The sequence below is a fragment of the Dermacentor andersoni genome, chromosome 7 (assembly GCF_023375885.2).
Source record: "Dermacentor andersoni chromosome 7, qqDerAnde1_hic_scaffold, whole genome shotgun sequence".
NCBI lineage: Eukaryota > Metazoa > Arthropoda > Arachnida > Ixodida > Ixodidae > Dermacentor > Dermacentor andersoni.
The window spans coordinates 26,204,438-26,216,280 of NC_092820.1; the positions used below are offsets into that span (position 1 = coordinate 26,204,438).

Below are 11,843 nucleotides of genomic sequence, written 5' to 3' on the forward strand. Positions count from 1 at the left end.
TTGTCCGACGCACGATTGTGTGCGAAACTGCGACTATTAACCTTACGTATGCTGAGAGCCCGCTGCTTGTTTACAACTTCACATAGAAAATAGAGTGTCGGCTGCTTACTACCGAGCAGAATAGGCGATTGCTACTATTAACGGGGATGCTGAGGGCATCTGCTATACCGTCTACGCTGAGGGTATCTGCTATAGCTCGCCAAGCCTCGTTACTTTTGATGTTCTTGCCATTGCGGTCGCGTACGTCCCACAGGACGCGACGCTTCTCCACTTCAGTTATTAAGGCCTCGTTGAAGGTTGCTTTGTCCATTTTAGGTGAACGCGATGCGCGAACGAAATCAGGTTAGCACGTGCTTTCTTTGACGTACGCGCCATTTATGAAGAGGGAGAAATTGCGCCAGAGAGGTTCCGTCGAGATGCGCAGAGAGCAGGGCCAACTTGTGTTAAAACCAAAATGCCACGTGACTTGCCTGAACTCTGATTGGCGAACGCGCCGCGCTACGCGTTTTTTTCTAGGCGTAAGCTGCTGACACGCGCGTGGTAGAAGCGAAAGGCCATACTAAAACGCTGCTGCCACGCACGGAAGTGACGTCAGAGTTATGATGACGTTGTTTAAACAAGTATGACGTGTTCCGGTTTATAATTTTGCGCGCGCTGCTGGAGCTGCTTCAGCTTTTCAGCTTAGCTAAGACACAATTTTACGGTTTCTTACTGTATTGTGTGCTAGAATGTTGTTCTAGTTGCGCTGGAAGAATCGAATGGTGTTCGAGCTTGCGATCACGAGTGACACTTGGCCGCAACGCTGGAGCAGCGCGTTTATGGGTGGTAGTGTGGTCTTATGTAGCTCCTGTTACGTTTTTCAGTGCTCGTGTTTGTTGAATTTGCTGTTGTGAATGGGGCACATTTTGGCTTTCAGTATGGCAGAACTTTTTTCTCTTATGGTAAAAACGTTTAAACGCGTTCTAAACGCTTGTTGCTGCAGCCAGAGTGCGGGAAGCCTCAAGCTCGCTTCTTCCCGACGCCGCCCCGGATTCGAGGGCCGCCGGGGACCTTCTCCATCGGCGTTGCCGCCGCTGGGAGGCGGCTCTCAAAAGTTCAGAGTTGGCAGACCGCAGCTCTGGGCCATCCGGCAAGCCGAAGGTGCCGCTCCAGTTTGCCGCTCGAGTTCAAGGACTTCGAGCCGCCACCTGAGGCCACCACAACAAAAACTGCCGGACCATTCTCTATTAAAGTTTCTTCTTCATCCTTGGTAGGATTGCTGTTGCATATATTGCCCGAGTAAGTGCTGTTGCAATTTTTTTAAGGCAATGTCGCATTTACCTCTACCTCTTCATGCTGTTTCCCTGTTTACCTCGGATTTTGGTGGCTAGCGAATGGCGACTTGCTTGTGCACCTGCTCGCCACAGTTCAAAAGGCACATGTTGAGCAACCTGAATGTAAACTATGAAAACAAATATTGCAAAACGTGGCCCAGCCACTCATAGTTCTACTCTGGTTCAATTTTGTTGTAAAGATTGGCTGTCGTGAAGACCGAGAAATTTTCTTAAATTTCTTCCAGCTAGTTTGCTAAGCTGTTATTTAGTATTGCTTCTTATGATGGCGCTGTGCGAGGTACCAGGTTTGCGCAAATGTTCCTCGCAACTTGTTTGTAGGCATGACGTAGGTTCATTGCAGGAACCTGCATGTTGTTATAGATGGGAAATGCATGCTAATATGACCGGTGTGGGCTTGCAGGTCCATGCATGCCACTCTCAAGCAAATGCCAAGTTTCCATTGTATGAATCTTCCTTGACCTTGCTGCACTTTGCAGGGCTTGTTTGGTTAATCCTTTTGTCTGTGCAATAGAATGCTCATAGGTCTTGAGCTTTACCCTGATCCTCTCGTCCAACAAAAAAAAATCTTTTTAGGCATTGCGTGAGGGAACATATCTGGGTGATAATGTGACAATTTATGCCTCTATAACCTTTCTTTTCTCCCATCTTCAGTGAAGTTGTCAACCACCTGTCACTTTGTTCGAACAGAGTGCCATGCATTGACAAAAATTCTCATCACAACAAGAAAATCTCTGAAGGAGACTTTTGAGACTGACTAGGACTTCGTCTTGGCAAGTTGGTGAAATCTGCGACGCATATTCTTTTTGTGCGCAAAAAGATATTTATAGAGGAAGTACGCATGAAAGTGCGAACTACCAACTGACTTAATGATTCAAAGGATGGAAGATAGGCAACAAATTTTGTGCACATGCAAGAGGCGAATGTTGTGACAGTGCTAGTTTGTCTAGTAATGCTAAAAAAATCGGCATTAAACAAGTGTTCTTCTGGGGAATTAAGGCAATTGAAGTGCGACTGACATGTGCACGATCTCTCTGATAAAATATTCCTTTGTGAGTTCATGTGCTGTTTTGTTGCTACTTCTGCCCAGGATTACAATGTGCGAAAGCACGGCTCACATGAGCAGGCCTTGCAATGTGCGCTGCACCATCCGGTTTATTTAAATTGTTTGAATGCTCCCTCAATTAGTCATTTAGGCATTGGGCGGTTTGGTCCACATAGAACTTGCCATTGCTGAGAGGTATCTCATAGAACAACCCACAGCACAATGCAAAATGGTTGGCATGATTTTTCATACACCCTTGTCTCGTGGTACGAGAGCCACTAGCAAAATTATTTGCTTTCACGTAGATAAATGTTGTACACTGTTGCACACATTTTTGGCGTGACAGAATGGGTCTTTTTTTTTTTTGCTTGAGCGCGAACATTCATAGCGATGGAAACACAAAAATTGTTTCAAGTGAAGCACTAGATCACCCAGAGCAACAATCTAAAGAAAACATGTATTTTATGTTAATCTTGATTTATTAAACAATTTTCTCGCCCTAATGTGGCAAAGAGGACATCTTAACCTCTACACAGACAGGCAGAAGAATGACAATTCCATGAGAAATGTCAACATATGAGCATAGAAAGCGCACTTGCCAGTGATGTGAGGACTGACGACTTAACAAGTACCACAACGCGGAATGGAAAGCGTATGCGTCAGCTCCCGCCTTTCAAAAGGTTGATGCTTCTATTGAACATGCCAATGCCATGCTGTGCCCCGACCAGCTTCAAAGCCGCAAACTGCACTGTTTTGCAGGGTGCCTATTCCCCATCTGTCCCCTCGTTGCACTTCTGCTGTGACAAATGTTGCAGCGCTTGCTGGCAAGCTGCACTGTCAGGAGCATATACTAGATTGCTAAAACTTTCATGTTTAGTGCACAAGTGAGTATTTACTCTAAGCACCTTTATGACAAATGAACTGTCCTTCCTATGCATTTAGCTGAAAACCGTCTATGTTTTTAAAGCCGATTCTGAACAGTATCCACAATTGCCGAGCCTCCCTTAGGCCTCCTCGGACATTCTTATCTTCCAAGCTGGTAGCCCGTATTGAGCTGAGCCATCATTCTTTGACGAGATGGTGAAAATAGGCAATGAATTCAGAGAAAGCATAGGGTAAATAAACAGGGTAAATGCTTCTGTTTGTCTTGAGACACTTGTAGATGAGGGCGCACAAGTTCGCGAGCATGGTCAGCATGGGCGATTGCATCACGGGCATAATCGCTAGTTGAAGCTGTGGCGGGTGGAAGCAGAGTGTCGAGTGGTACCGTCGGTTCTCGGCCATACAAGAGGTAAAATGGGGAAAAGCCAGCAGTTTCGAGATGGGAAGAGTTGTACGCAAAGGTAATGTAAGATAGAGCGAGGTCCCAGTCACGGTGGTCATCTGAAACGTATTTGGATAGCATGTCTGTAAGGGTGCGGTTCAAACGCCCAGTGTGGCAGTTGGTTTGGGGGTGGTAGGAGGTGGTAAATTTATGCTGTATTGAGCAGGCACGCATGATGTCGTCAATGACTTTGGCCAATAACGTACGGCCATGGTCTGTTAGCAATTGACACGAATCACCATACAGCAAAATTATATCATGCAGGAGGAAGTCCACAGCATCAGTTGCGCAACTGGTCGGAAGAGAGCGGGTTGCGTACTACGCTGCGACTGCAGCCCACTTGTTTCCTGATGTAGATTCCGGATTCCGGAAATGGGCTGAGAAGGTCTAAGCTGACACGATGGAAGGTCTTGGTAGGGATGTCGAGCGGCTGCAGGTAACCGGTGGGAAGGCTTCTTACATTGTTGGCAAAGTTCACAAGCGGCGACGCAGCATCGTACGGAACGGGCAAGGCCCGTCAAAAAATACGGCGACGTACACGGTCATAGGTTCAAGATACGGCAAGGTGTCCTGCCATTGGTGCGTCGTGAAGCACTGGCAGTATTGGAGGAGTCAAAGTTGTCAACGGGTAACGCGACAAGCAGTCAGCGTCTTGGTGCAGGCGGCCAGACTTGTACACCATGGAATATGAAAATTCTTGTAGCCTCAAAGCCCATCGACCAAGCCGGCCTGTAGGGTCTTTTAGTGATGAAAGCTAGCAGAGAGCATGATGGTCAGTGACTACGGAAAAAGGGCGACCGTAAAGGTAAGGACGGATATTCACAACTGCCCAGACAACAGCAAGGCATTCCGCATTCTCATTCCGTAATGGAATAGTTGCGCTCGGATGGTACTAGGAGGTGGCTCGCATAAGTAATAACGCGATCCTGTCCACGCTGACGCTGGGCTAAGACGGCACCTACGCCATGGCCGCTGGCATCTGTACGCAATTCTGCAGGGGCATCAGGGTCGAAGTGGGCGAGAATGGGTGGTGAGGTTAGAAGAGTGACGAGACGAGAGAAGGCGGCGGCTTCTGAAGTACCCCGCACCTCCACCAGAATGTTACGTGTGAAAAGACAGATGAAAGGGGCTATTTACAGGTTACTCTGGAGCCAGGCAGCCAGGCCGACCCTCGCTCGCACTAAGAGCTGCGACGTCATCTTCGTTCTCGTGGCGGCCCGTCTCTTGAGCATTGCTCGATGATATTGTAATAATTTTACTGCGAATAGAGCTTTTGTAATTGAGAAATTGAAGTAAATGCAGGACACAATTAGACACTCCCTTAGACATTCAAGTACTAGCCAGATGATGAAGGCACTCCTCATTAAAATTCTGTCACTGGAACTCATCTACTAGTAATAAAAAGATCGCTGCATTACATTATAACATGAAAGAAAATGCTTCTTGTCTAGTTCTATTTGATTTTTAGAAAAAAGAACCCATTCAGGTTACCCTTGAAAGCATCGCCCACGCTTTTGTGTTTCAGTAGTTATGTAGTGCTGAGCTGGCTTTTCTGGCTCACGAAACTTGCACAAACTTCAAGTCGCAGAGAATTTTATGTTCATGTGATGTCGTGGTATGTCTGAACAGTCCATGCCACTTGACCAAGAGCAGCTGCAGTGGTGAATCTAATGTTCTGTCTTGGGTCGGTTGCTCCATGGCCGCACATACGCATTTTGCGTAGAAAACTGTAGCGCCATCCGTAGGGCGCTGTTTTACTCACCGATGAAAGCAAAGGGCAGTCGTGGCGTATGCAACGTCGCCACTCCCTGCTGAGGAGCAGGTGATTTGAATTCCTCTCTAGGTATGCGGACCCTTCAGACGCAATTTCCTCGTAAACTAAGTCTTGTTGGCTCGAAACAACCACTGTGAGGTTTATGGAATGCTACTTTAATAGGCCGCATCTATTTACTTATTTCATACACACTGCTGGCCTCCATTTCGAGGCTGTTGCAGGACATGGGAAAATACATTGCATCAAAATATGAATGACAAACTTATACACTTGTTAATATTGTAGTTTACAAGAAGATGTAGTTGAGCAATACAATAAGAGGGTGTGGCCTTCCTGAGTCAGCCCTTAAAGGTTAATGAACAAAAATGCAGAAGCATAAGGCAAACAACAAAAAAAGTACACCAAACCAATTACAAACATTTTGCAGTGTCTGTAGGCGATACTTATAAATCAAGATGCGTACTCAGACCTATTTTTCCAGCATAGGAAGGAAATCATCAGATGAACAAATTATATCACTAGGCAATGAATTCCAATCACTGATTGTCTGAGGAAAGAAAAAATACCTGAATGTGTCTGTGTGGAACCTGTATTCAATTAAATGTTTAAGGTGTTTAGTTCTAGTGTTTCGCTGTTCAGAGAAAGATACATATGCACCACTGTGTAATTTGTAGCCCCCGTTAAGGAGGTGGAACAGAAACTTGAGGCGTAAAAATTTAGCACGCTTGCAAATAGTAGTATAGTCCACTACTACTTAGTAGTCTGCTTTGTATTTTCCTTTAATGTCCCATGAAATGACCATATTAGGGAGCACTCAAACAATTCAAATAAATTTCAAGGTGTGCATCTTGGCATGCTTTGCAAGGCCTGCTAATGTGAACTGTGCTTTTCGCGTGTCATGACCTTGGGCAGTGCATGAGTTCATGGAAGCATACGGTATTAGGACGATCCTGCATGTGTTAGTAAATGTAAATTATTTTAATTGCATGTAACCTTAGAAGCAGGCTAGTAGCCAATAAACTCGTTTGCTAACCCAAGGCATTGAGGCAGTCAAAGTCAGGGCCGTTGACCATTTGCTCGCTCCTAACCCCAATTATTGGCAAATCAGTTCTGTAGAAACCCGCAAGATCAAGGAGGGTACACGAAAAGGAAAATTCTTGAGACCCATATGGATTTTTAAAAAAGGCGGTGACTGGTGACACGCGTAGTAGAGGCGAAATCCCATACCAAAATGCTACTGCCATGCACGGAAGTGATGTCACATTTTTGACCACATGATTGTGACGTTTAAACAAGTATGGCGTGTTCCGGTTAACAATTTTGCTACAGTTTGTGCGCGCTGCTTCCACTTTTGAGCTTAGTTAAAACATAAATTTATGGTTCCTTACTGTATTGTGTAGCAAAATATGCTAGTTAGTTGTGCTGGGACAACCGAAATGTGCCTGAGCTTGCGATCATGAGCGACACTTGGGCCCAAGCCTAAAGCAACTCCTTTCCTTATACCTTGCAGTGCCTGTTGTGGTTCATAACGTGGTTTTGTGCAGCTTCTGTTCTGTTTTGAGTGCTGTTGCTCTTGTTTGCTGAATTTGTTGTTGTAAATGGAGCTCATGTGTGTCTTCAGCTTGGCGGCACTTTCTTCTCTTATGACAGAAAGGTTTAAAATATTTCTAAACGTTTGTTGCTGTCGCTTACTTGAGTACGTTGATCGTGAAGACTTTTCTTTTTTTTTTTTCCCCCATCTTTCGTGGGGCTTTGCATAATGCGCGAGTAAGTGAGCTGTCGCAAATTTTTATGGCACTCAATGCAGCGGTTACCTCTACTTTTCGTCTACTCTACAGTTCCCCTAATCACGGATTTCTCGGCTCGATTGTGAATCACGACTTGCTTGAGAACCTGCTAGAAAGCCCAAAGAAGGCTACAGCATCTACATTCTGCACCTGCTCGCAACACTTCAAAATGCACATGTTGAGAAACCCTAATCTAAACTATGAAAACCAGTATATAGGAACGTGTTCTACTCGGGCTCAATCTTGCTGTCAAATTAAGTTTGTCTTGAAGCCAGAATGCAATGCAGCTTGTTCCCTAAACTGATATGTATACTAGCATTGTTGTTTCTTACGCTGTTATCTGAGGCGCCATGCTTGCACGAACATTCTTCGCAACTTGTATGGAAACACGACGTAGATTCATTGTAGGAATCAAGCTTTGTGTCCTGTCCTTCTCTTGGATTTTATTTTCGCGCTATTCTTAAGCTCGAATCAGGATATTGTCATTGTAGAACCTGCACTACGTAGATGTGAAATGTAAAGACACTATACTGGTAGGTGGGTGTATGCAAATGTGTAAGTTTCTAGGCTCATGCCAATCAAGAAAATGCCAATTTTTCATCCCGTGAGTCTTTCTTCACCTTGTGGAATTTCGCAAGCCTTGTTTCGGTCATCCCTTGGTATCCGTTGCAGCAGCTCAGTGTCTATAGTGCCCTGCTGAGCACAAGCTCAGTGGTTTGATTCCCGGCTCTAACAGCCACAGTTTGATGGGGGCGAAACGTAAAAACACTTGCATTTGAGCTTTGGGCGCACTTTAAGGAATCTCCGGTGGTCAAAATAAACTAGAACCTACGATGTAAACCACAGTTAAGTTACATGTCAAAACCTCACAGTTAAAGTAATCTCTTGATCTGTATAACAAAATTCTGATAAGTTTTATCCCTTAGCATGATCCTCTTGTCTAAAACTTTTTAAGGCATTGTGTAAAAATATGTTTTGGATGACTACTGAGTATTTTTTCTCAAATCTTTTTCAGCACCAAACCGAAGAAGTTGTCGATCACTTTGGACTTTTCTCAAACAGGGTGTTGTCCGGTGATTGAATTTCTCTTCACACAAGGACAGATTGTGAAGGAGATTTTGTAAACTATCAGCAGCAGTAGAGAACAAGGCACAAAGAATAAAGGAAATTGATGGACCCAATTTTCTGTTATTTACAATGTTGTGAAGGAAGCAGACAGTGAAGCTGGACAATATGTAGGGGAAATCATAATGTAGAACTAATAAGTAAAGAGGAAGTGAAAGTTGATAGAAAGATAACTTGCTGAAGGTGGGAGCCGAACACCCATACTATGCATTGCCAATTAAGCTAATGATGTGGTCGTCCTCCCATTTACTTGGCTATCTGTATGTGTAAGGGGTAGTCCTGGGAGGGTTGGCCAGCACTGCTGCTCCCGGCCATGTCAGGGGATGTGGAACATCTCTAACTGATGATGTCAAATTGTACAACTTCAGGATTAGGCAACTGGACAACAAGCTCTTAAATGCTCCCTCATGGCATCAAGGCAGCCAAAGAAAATACCTTTGACCAGTTGCTTGCTGCAAAGCTGATTTACTATGCGACTCCTGTTCTTAAAAAGGGATGTTCCACATGTGCTGTTGTTGGCTACGAGTGGTCCTGGCTAGCACTACTAGTGCTCTTTTTGTATGTGTACACAAATACCTAAGAAAGTGAACAAGGGAGGGCCCTCATGACAGCTTAACTGGTATAGCACAGTACGTATAATGTGGTTCAGCTCCCACCTGTGGTAAGTTGTCTTTTCATCCACTTTCATTTCCTTTATTTCTACATTTCAATGAAACACAGTTTCCCCTGTGCTTTCTCTGGCTTTGTAGTCTGTTTGTTTTTTCATATAGTAAAAAGAAGGCTGCCTCAAGTTCATACAGGCCGCTTCAGTATTTTTGTACAATCCCATAAGAAAAGACATTTGTTCCCCTCGGCTAAAGAAATACAGAATCCAGGTTTGTGCAATTTATCTGATATGTCCACATTTTGGGACAAAGTCGTCTTCATGGACTATCTGGAAGCAGTGGCAAAGCCAGTGGGTAGCAAACTGGGCACAAACCCTCACTCCCCCCCCCCCCGCACGCACACACACACATACAGCCCCCTTTCCGTCCGCAGTCATGTTGGTGCAGCCCATCCACCTGCTCTCCCTATAAAAAAAATTTTGCCTTTGCCACTGTTGAAATATGTGCCACAGTAACAGTAGTCATCAATGTTTTGAGAAATTGAGGAAGCTAAACAAGTGAAATGTCGAAGAAAGTTCTCAGGTGTGTTGCTCATGCATGGCAACATCCCAGACTGCATGGCGAAATTTGGTTTGCGATGCACTCTGGCATGTTTGAAACATGCGTGCCAACTGCGCGCTAGCCTAGCCTGATCACTACTGCTGTGCACAATTAAAGTCATGCTTTTGACATCAATTAAACAGTAATCTGATTTAGAGAAAAGCATGCTTCTGCATACTTTTGCCCTTTCACTTGCTGGCTCTGCTGGTTGTTGCCGAGCTGGATGATCGTGTAGCTGGTGGATCGGCATTCCTGACCCCTTCAACTTGAGCACAAGCCTCAGGTATCTCCCTTTCTTTTGCACAACCTATACCTTGCAGCAGCTATTGCAGTTCATAGTGTACGTCTGTGCAACTTGCACTCTACATTCCAGTCTTGTACTTTATTTTTTGTTTGGTTTGCTGTTGGCGAGCCCGAATTAGTCCTACCACACATCTACTGTTCTGAACCATGTTCACGATATTTAACTATATAAAGAACTTCCTTGTTACTTGATTTGTCTTTTACATATGAGAATTGGATCAGAACTACCCTACTTTGTTCATACATGGTCAATCACACTCGTGTTGTTGTTTAGCAGCTCCACAGTGAAGCATGTCCAACAGTGTACCTTATGTGATTTGGATGTGTGGACAAGAGCACAGGTGCACACCTCGCATTTAGCCAGATATTTTATCAGGTGCTGTATTTTCCAACCACTTAATTAATTTACTAGTTTTACCTTTCATCTAAGTGCGGATGCTACTGAACTGCTATCACTGGGGCTGGCCATATTATATATAATATATGCTACCTTTGCAACTTGGTCCCTGTTAAAGCTTGAAGAAAAATAACCCTCTAATACAAGCAGTCACATAATGTACCCCTGGAAAAAGACGGTTCATTTGCAAAACCTACTCGACATAATTTATTAATAAAAAGAAATGGGGCGAGACTGATGGAATGCCCTTCCTGAAATTATAAAAGGCAAAGTAGACTGGTCTCATTTTTTTCTACACCACCACAGCTGTGGTGGATGCTGGTAATTGTACTACAGCTGAGTTGTGAACAGAGAGCATATGAAATGTGTAATCCACCGAGTCTTTTTGATCATAGGCAACAGTTTCTTTCGTTGAAGCATTGTGACATTATAGTAAAGGAATAAACTGTTGCGTCCCTGTATGCTGCAATGAAATGCAAAGGAAAAAAATTCTCTAAGTCTTTATTTCTTTCAAAAAGGCAACAGCTGGCCACAGGAACACATGTTTAAGGACTACAGCAAATTAGCCTGACAGAAAAGCAAGTAAAATTTTTTTGTTGGTTTGATTTCGTGAAAACCTGCTGTGGCTGCTAGTGCAGCTTGTAAAACTTAGGCAAATGGAACGTGGCAATCGTGCATTTGCACCACAATGGACACGACGATGCTGTGAAAGGCATAAAAATGTGAACAAATGAAAGGATCAGTCATGTGCAGTGAAGTTTTTGAAGTAAGAGAGGCTTTGAAGACATGCTGCAATACCAGATAAATATACTGGACAAATGAGCATTCAATATGAAGTGCTGCTCACACGGCCAGGCTTGGCCATTGTAAACAAGAACAAACATGCATTGCTCGGTCTGTATACCTGCGCTCATCTGCTATACAATAGTCCTAGCCACATCCCTGACCATCAAAAATTAACCCATTCATTTAGCAGGTTAGATAACATTGCTTTCTTGAACTCCTGGCATTGTTGATAGACAGCACCTTAACTGCAGGGCTACAGTTGCGTATTAGTGAGTGCGTCTTGTGACATAAGCAAATTGTAACCACTCGGGCTCAACAAAGAATTAACTTCACGCTCATATATTCAAGAAAAAAACAGTTCACCCAAGCATTTCTACACTTTCTGCAGGAAAATAAAAATGCAATAGAAAGCATAACCAATGCTTCACAACCTTGCATTCAACTGGTCACATTTAGGCATTATTGCTGATCTTTAAGGTCCTTTAATGAATCAAGAAAACGTGCCAACAAGCACCTTGTAACAAAAATCGTGCTACCCAACTTTGTTGCTTCGTACAACTATTAGAGTGCTTGAAAACAGCAAGTCAAATAAGCCATAAAGCTTACCATTTAAGAAAATCCTTTGCTGGGCCAGTTGGTTAATTATCAGTCTAATAGAGGAAAGTGCAAACTTCAAACGGGACAGAGAGTCCTGTGTCTGTCTCTCTATCCATCTTGTTTGAAGTTTCTGCTTTCCTTATTCCATTCAAAGCTTACTGCTTCCAAG

The 11,843-nt window shown here is 44.0% G+C and overlaps 1 long non-coding RNA gene across 1 annotated transcript; it reads left to right on the plus strand.

Moving 5' to 3' along the window:
• The first annotated feature begins 841 nt into the window (after window positions 1-841).
• LOC129385909 (uncharacterized) lies at window positions 842-8,437 on the plus strand. The gene is made up of 2 exons (XR_008613389.2): window positions 842-1,278; window positions 8,277-8,437. It is a non-coding gene; the product is annotated as an uncharacterized lncRNA (long non-coding RNA).
• Window positions 8,438-11,843: the final 3,406 nt, after the last annotated feature.